Below are 6,721 nucleotides of genomic sequence, written 5' to 3'. Positions count from 1 at the left end.
ATCACGTGAGTTATCATGCCATATAGTTAATCGTGCAGGATCAAAAAATGTTTAACTACATGTGTAAATAATACATAATGTTAATGCTGGTTAGTCATTCATATAAATGCATTTTAACTAATCATACGGATATTTGTCCACAAACACAAAATAATAAAATTGTTTCCCACGACAGGTGGTACCACTGTGAACCTTTACCCTTCAGCCAGACTGCGCAGCTGGTTCTCTGTCACCTGATAAGGCCCTGTCCAGCGAGGTTCACACCACTTCCGCTTAATGACCTTCAGGAGCACCCAGGTTGAGACTGCCACTTCTGGATCCTTCTCCTCCGGTTCTTCTCCTTCTCTCCTTTCCTGAACCTGTATAGAAAAATCTTTACAAACAGCTTTTAGTTCTTCATATAACTGTCAGTATTCTGCTTGAGGTAGTTTCTGTGGGGACGCAAGCGCGGTGGAGGGGCCTGGAAAGGGCATGCCCCTCACTAATTCAAAAGGAGTAAATCCTGTAATTCTATTCACTGAACTACGGACACTAATTAAAGCAATTGGAAGGGCATCAAGCCAATTCATGCTCGTGGCCAGTTTGATTTTTGCTAATTTGGTTTTCAAAGTTTGATTCATCCTCTCCACCTGACCTTGTGAAGCTGGATGATACACACAACCATAGCTATGTTTCAATCCTAGTGATTGTTCTACCCACTGAAGTCTTACTAGTAAAATGAGTTCCATTATCGGAGTGAATCTTTTTTGGAAACCCATGTTGAGGGATCCAGTGGTTGATCAACATTTTGCAGACTGATTTGGCATCATCCTTAATAGTGGGGATTGCCTCGACCCATCCTGAATACCTATCTACTACCACTAGAAGGTACTTATATTTGCATATAAGATCGATCATATCTGTATAATCAATCTGAATTTCTTCCCCATGGGTTAATGGCCGTGGAAACCTTCCCTGTGTTAATTTGTATGCCTTTCCTGTGTTATAAATGAAATGTTAAAGTTAGCTAGGAAATCAGACACTAATGCTCACATAAATGGATGCCACCACTGTTTAAGATTTTCCATCATTTGTCTCCTTCCTACATGTGCCATGGTGTGTGCTTCTTCCAACACACTTCTAGCTAAGGACATATGTAGTACGTACTGATTGTCCTTATTCATCCATAGTCCATCCACTCTATGTGCTCCTTGTTTTACCCACATTGATTTTTGTTCTGGACTAGCCTGTATTTGTCTAAGTTGTGTTCCTGTGGGAATGGGTTCCCATGGGACGCTAGAGTCTAATACCATCATAGTATTGGGTTCTGTATACTCTGCTGCATTTTTCGCTGCCTTGTCTGCTGCTTAATATCTCTACTCACCAATGTGTCCCCCTTTTGGTGACCTCTGCACTTTACAATGGCAACTCACTTAGTCTTATGTATGGCTGCTTCTAGCCGTCTCGGTTCCTCTAAGTGTCTTACTGGCTTTCCTCCACTCGTGAGAAATCCTGTCTGTCTCCAATGCGGGAGTTCTATGTGTGCTGCTCCCACTGCATATGCCGAGTCACTATAAATTGTAACTTCCCTGTCTTGTGCCAATTCTAAGGCTGCTATTAATGCCATCAATTCTGCCTTCTGTGCTGATGGGTGTTGTTTTATCTCTTTTGACACTACTGTCCAAAATTCATCCACCTCACCTCTACTCTCCTGCACTACTGCATATTCTGCCCTTACCTCTCCTGTGGGTGCTCTGTAGCCACATCCATCCGTCCACAGGTTCCATGAACCTGGAATGGGTGTGGCTAATAGGTCTGGTCTTACCTTACTTTGCCTGACCACATTCTCTGCATGTAAGAACCTTGTGTATATGCGTCTCTGTCTCAGTGGGGTGAGTGTAAACATTTCTGAACTTATAGTGAGTATGTGTAATGGATGTCCTGTGACTATATGCGCTGTTTTTTGAACTAGCTTGGCCAATCCTGCTACGTGTCTGGTGCAGTGTGGTTGTCATTTCTCAGTCAAATCTAAAGGAATAATTAGGTACATCAAAACTGCTCTGCCTCCATCCCCCTTTTTCTGAAACAGAACCCCATTAATAATTGTTTCTATTTCAGAAACATCCAAGTAGAATGGTCTTGTATAATCTGGGCTAACAAGGGCCTGTTTCAAGGAGATGAACGCCTGTTCTGTGTCAGTAGTCCATATCAATTTCTCATACCTAATTCTTTTACCATGTCTCTGAGAGGTTGTGTTTTTCCCGCGTAGTCAGGAATATATTGCCTGCTATATCCCGCTAGCCCTAAGAAGGATAACATGTCTTTGACTGTCAGTGGTCGTGGATGCGACAAAATGGATGACCTATGTGTAGCTGATATACCTGTCGATCCTTGTTTGATAAGCTGGCCCAGAAAAGTAACTCTGGATCTACAACACTGTAATTTTGACCTAGAGACATTATACCCAGCGGCTGCCAAACATTCATATTGGATAAGAATAGAACCCGTAGGTAACTGGCAATCCTTGAGACTTCTTCTTAAAGCCTGATTGAAAAGTCCTGGGGATAACGCAAACACCTGTGGAAGTCTAGTATACCTGTACTGCTGGCCCCTGTGCGTGAAAGCACATATGTCTCTGCAGGCCGGGTCTAAAGGTACACAAAAGAATGCATTTGCCAGATCAATGCATGTAAACCATTTCATATCTAGGCTTAAATCCGAAATTGCCGTGTATGGATTGGACAGGAATAGTCTGTGTAGCTAATGCTGTATTTATTGCTCTGAGATCATGCGCCATCCTATACTGAGTGTTCCATTGGGAACAGTATGGTTCCAGCACACCTGCGGTCACCAGTGCTTTTACTGTTTTATCTAATGATGATATGGCTTCTGGCTTATGTCTATACTGTGGAATCCATATGGGATCAGGTGTTGACATTTGAAACACAACTGGTGTCTGTTTAACATGTCCTACGTCATCTGATCCTGCTGACCACAGTGTGTTAGGTAGACTACTCAGAACCTTTCCTGTGTCGGGGTGATCAACATCTTCCCTCCCATGGTGTCTAGCTAAAATGTCATGAGTCAATGTAACGGTGTCAGAGCAGCAGCCCTTAATATGATAAATTTGGCTAGATGGCAAGTAGATCATGTTAGGCAGTTGAGTCTGAACCCAGTCCGTAGTCTCCGCAGCTCTCTTAATCATGGGGCCCAATTGCTTAGCTGTATGTTTGGGGTGAAATGCTAATGAGATGTGCGGTACAGATGTCTCAGACATTTTAAACCACTTATACTGATCGGGTGAAAGTGTAACCAGTGATGCCACCCCCCCAGGCCCCACATAAATACCATTGGACTCAATGGTCCATTCAGTATTCATTAGTTCTGATTCAAACAAGTCAAAGTATGCTAAATCCCTTCCTGTGTCATAGAACAAGGTGACATGGGGCGGATCAGGGGGTGGTGCCAGGGCTTCCGAAGGTTGAAAAGAGTCAATAACTGGCTACTGGATTCCTGAATTAGTCCCCAGTAGATGTCCATCGATTCAGGAGTAAAAGCTTTCATCAGATACATCCCCTTTCCATGACGTCCTATAGAACATTGCTTGGACCTGTCTGGCCATGTAATAGTTAATCCCTCTGGGGAGCACATAATACATGCCCCCATTTTCACTAATAAGTCTCTGCCACACAAGTTGAGTGGTGCTTGTGGCACAATCAGGAAAGAGTGTAAAACAGTCTGTATACCATTGTTTACACTTAAGGGTTTTGTTTTTGGCAGTGAAATGATTGATCCTGAGAAACCCCTGACCGACACTGAAAAGTCACTCATCATACTCGAGGGTAGACTGCTCGTCAATGCAGAGTGAGTGGCCCGTGTCAATCAAAAACGGAATCTTCAGGGTCCCGACGGTCAGTGACAACATGGGTTCTGCCAGTGCCACTGTCTTGGTGGTCCTCTGGGCATCGTCACTGCCCCCCCCCAGGGCTCCAGACTGTACTCACCTACTGGAGCTGCCTCAGGGTTGGGAGCCTGATAGTAGGCTTGTGGCTGGTGTAACTGTGAAGGATGTTGTTGGGGATGTGACTGGTTCTGCCTGTGACAGTCCCTGGCCCAGTGATCAATCGCCCCACACTGGAAGCATCCTTGTGGTCTGGAAGGCCTACCGCGACCATGCCCCCTTCCCTGTCCACGCATAAATCTAAAAGGTTGGGAAGCATGCTGCATTGGACCATAATTATACTGAGGTGTGGGCCATTGCTGGGGTGGCATGTATGGCATGGGTGTCTGTCCCGGAACCGCTGGAGCTGGAAGTGGTTGTGGAGGATTTGGAACTAATACTGGGGCTGATGCTTGTGGCTGTGTAAGAGACATTATTGTTTCCGACTTAATTTTAGGCTCCTTCTTATTTATATTAGCGTTCTTACGGATCGCATCCAGTTGGGCTTTTAACAGCTCCAATTCCATTTTATCCTTTTCTTTCCCCTTGCTATCTACTCTATCTTTGTGCTTGTTCATAAGAAACAAAATATGTCTCAACCAGTCCTCATGAGGCTTATCTCGTCCCATATCTGGATTGTCTTCTACCTTGTCCTTAATAGGAGTAGGTAGGGCCTTAAGAATTGCAGTCCTAAACCATACCTGTTGACCCCGAGCTGGGTGAGTGCCAGTAGTCATAGTCCAGTGTTCAACTGCCTGACTCAAATGTTCTGCTGGGTTAGTTTTCTCATCCCAGGCATAACTAGGGACAGTGGTTGCCGCTCTGACTGGCCACATATGCCTCATGATATCTGTTAGGTTCTGTGAGTATGCTGCAAATGGAGTATTATCTGCCTGCCTATATGAGTATTATTTGCCTGTCTCTCCAATTCAGCCACCTCCATAGCAGCTGTGGATCTGTTGATAATGTTCCTGAAATCTCCCAAGGCTAAGGTAATTCCCCCGTTAATTTATTTAATTTAGTTAGCCAAAGTCCAGCTCCCCCAGAGAGGGGAGGTAATTGATCAGCAATAATTAGAGCATCTGTTACAGTGAATGGAACATATTTTCTATCCCCTGAGGTGGTCTCTAAAAGTGGCATCACATGTGCAGTAGCCCCTGTACGTGACCTAGTGCTCATGTACGGCCCCTGTTGTGGACCCTGTTGTTCCATTATACTTAGCTGTTCTGTCAGGCTGTGTATCTCCTCATCTACCATTTGCATGAGCTCTCTCCTAGTTATATCACTTTCCCTTCGTTCAGGTCTAATCTGCGGAAAGAGTGCTCTATCTGGGGACTGAAATGAAGCCTCAATCAATCCACCCTCATTAGCAGTATCTACCTCTTCCTTAATTACCTGCCCTGTAAATGCAGCCTTAATTCTAACGCCTTGTCCCTCAGTCAAGTCAATCAAGTCCATGTCACACGGATTCCTTATTGTTTGATCAGCATATGAAGTGTTCTTAGTCAGGGGTGGGTGACAGTCACATGCGTCCGTGGCCCGAGAGCTGGGTGGGTCTTGTGACCCATGTTCCCTCACCATTCTATCATGGAATGGATTATTACCCGATGAGGGCGATTGACATTGATCCCCAGTAGGAGCGCTTCGCCTTAGTGTTTCCAGGTCATCCTGTGGATATATAGAACGTGATGTGGAATGCTGATATGGTGTGTTCATGGATTCCAGATTATTATTCCTGTCTTAATACTGATCATGGGCATCATATTACTGACTGGTATGGGAGACATAGGTGGGGGCAATGTGTTCAAATAACTCACATTGTAGGGTGGAGGTATCTCTAGTTCTAGTGTAGGATCACATTTCCTGTCTGGAATGTGTATGGGGAGGGGGGGGTGCTCTGGGTCTGGTCACATATATCAATGTCAGTGGCTGGTGAATCAGTATTAGGTGTGCTATGTGTAATCATAGCAAACAAATTGCCATTGTAAGCACATTTAGCAAGTAATTCACATTGTTCTTTTACAGATTTCCATTGCCATTTCCCTCCCCCAAATCTGAAATTTAATTCCTTTTCTAAATACCTCTTATTTGAGTCTGCCATATTGATCAAAGACTGGCCTCAAATTCTTCCAGTGGGATCTTCACTCCTCCTTTCCTCGACCGTGCTTAGTTATCACCATTAGGTCTCCACACGGGAGGAAATTTCGGAGAACACAGTTTCCTTTACTGCAGTCCCTGACGTGCAGACCTCGGTCCCTGACTCGAGACTTTTCCTTTCTCGGTCCCAGACATGAGCCCCAGTCCCTGACTCGGGGTTTAGGGAAGGCCTCTCCCAAGGAGACCCAGTCTCCTAGTCTTTAATCTGAGTGCTCGTCAGCGGCTCAGAGGGGTCCACCACCACCCAGCCAAAACACAATTAGTACACACAGATTCACTCGAAACTCACTTTTTCCTCTAACTTTGGGACTCTAACCCAAAGACCTTGGTCCCTGACCCTCAGGCTTTCTAACTCTGGGACTCTAACCCAAAGACCTTGGTCCCTGACCCTCAGGCTTTCTCCTTAATCTGTTTTATATTGTTCACACCTACTTCCCGCCTAAGAGGGATTACCTACCATACCCCAGCATTCATCCCTTTTTAACTATATTCAATTTGCAGATTTTATTTAAATAGGCTTCTGCTTACCTTTTGAGGAGGCGCCTGAATGAATGCTGAAGTATTTCAGTCCCTCTGAATCCTCCTCAGCTCCTTTGCATCACGTCGGGGTCACCAAACTGTGGACAAAACTGTCCTGCGTGTTTG

Source organism: Hoplias malabaricus, chromosome 18, assembly GCF_029633855.1.
Source record: "Hoplias malabaricus isolate fHopMal1 chromosome 18, fHopMal1.hap1, whole genome shotgun sequence".
Classification (NCBI taxonomy): domain Eukaryota; kingdom Metazoa; phylum Chordata; class Actinopteri; order Characiformes; family Erythrinidae; genus Hoplias; species Hoplias malabaricus.
Note: the sequence above shows the minus strand (reverse complement) of the source record.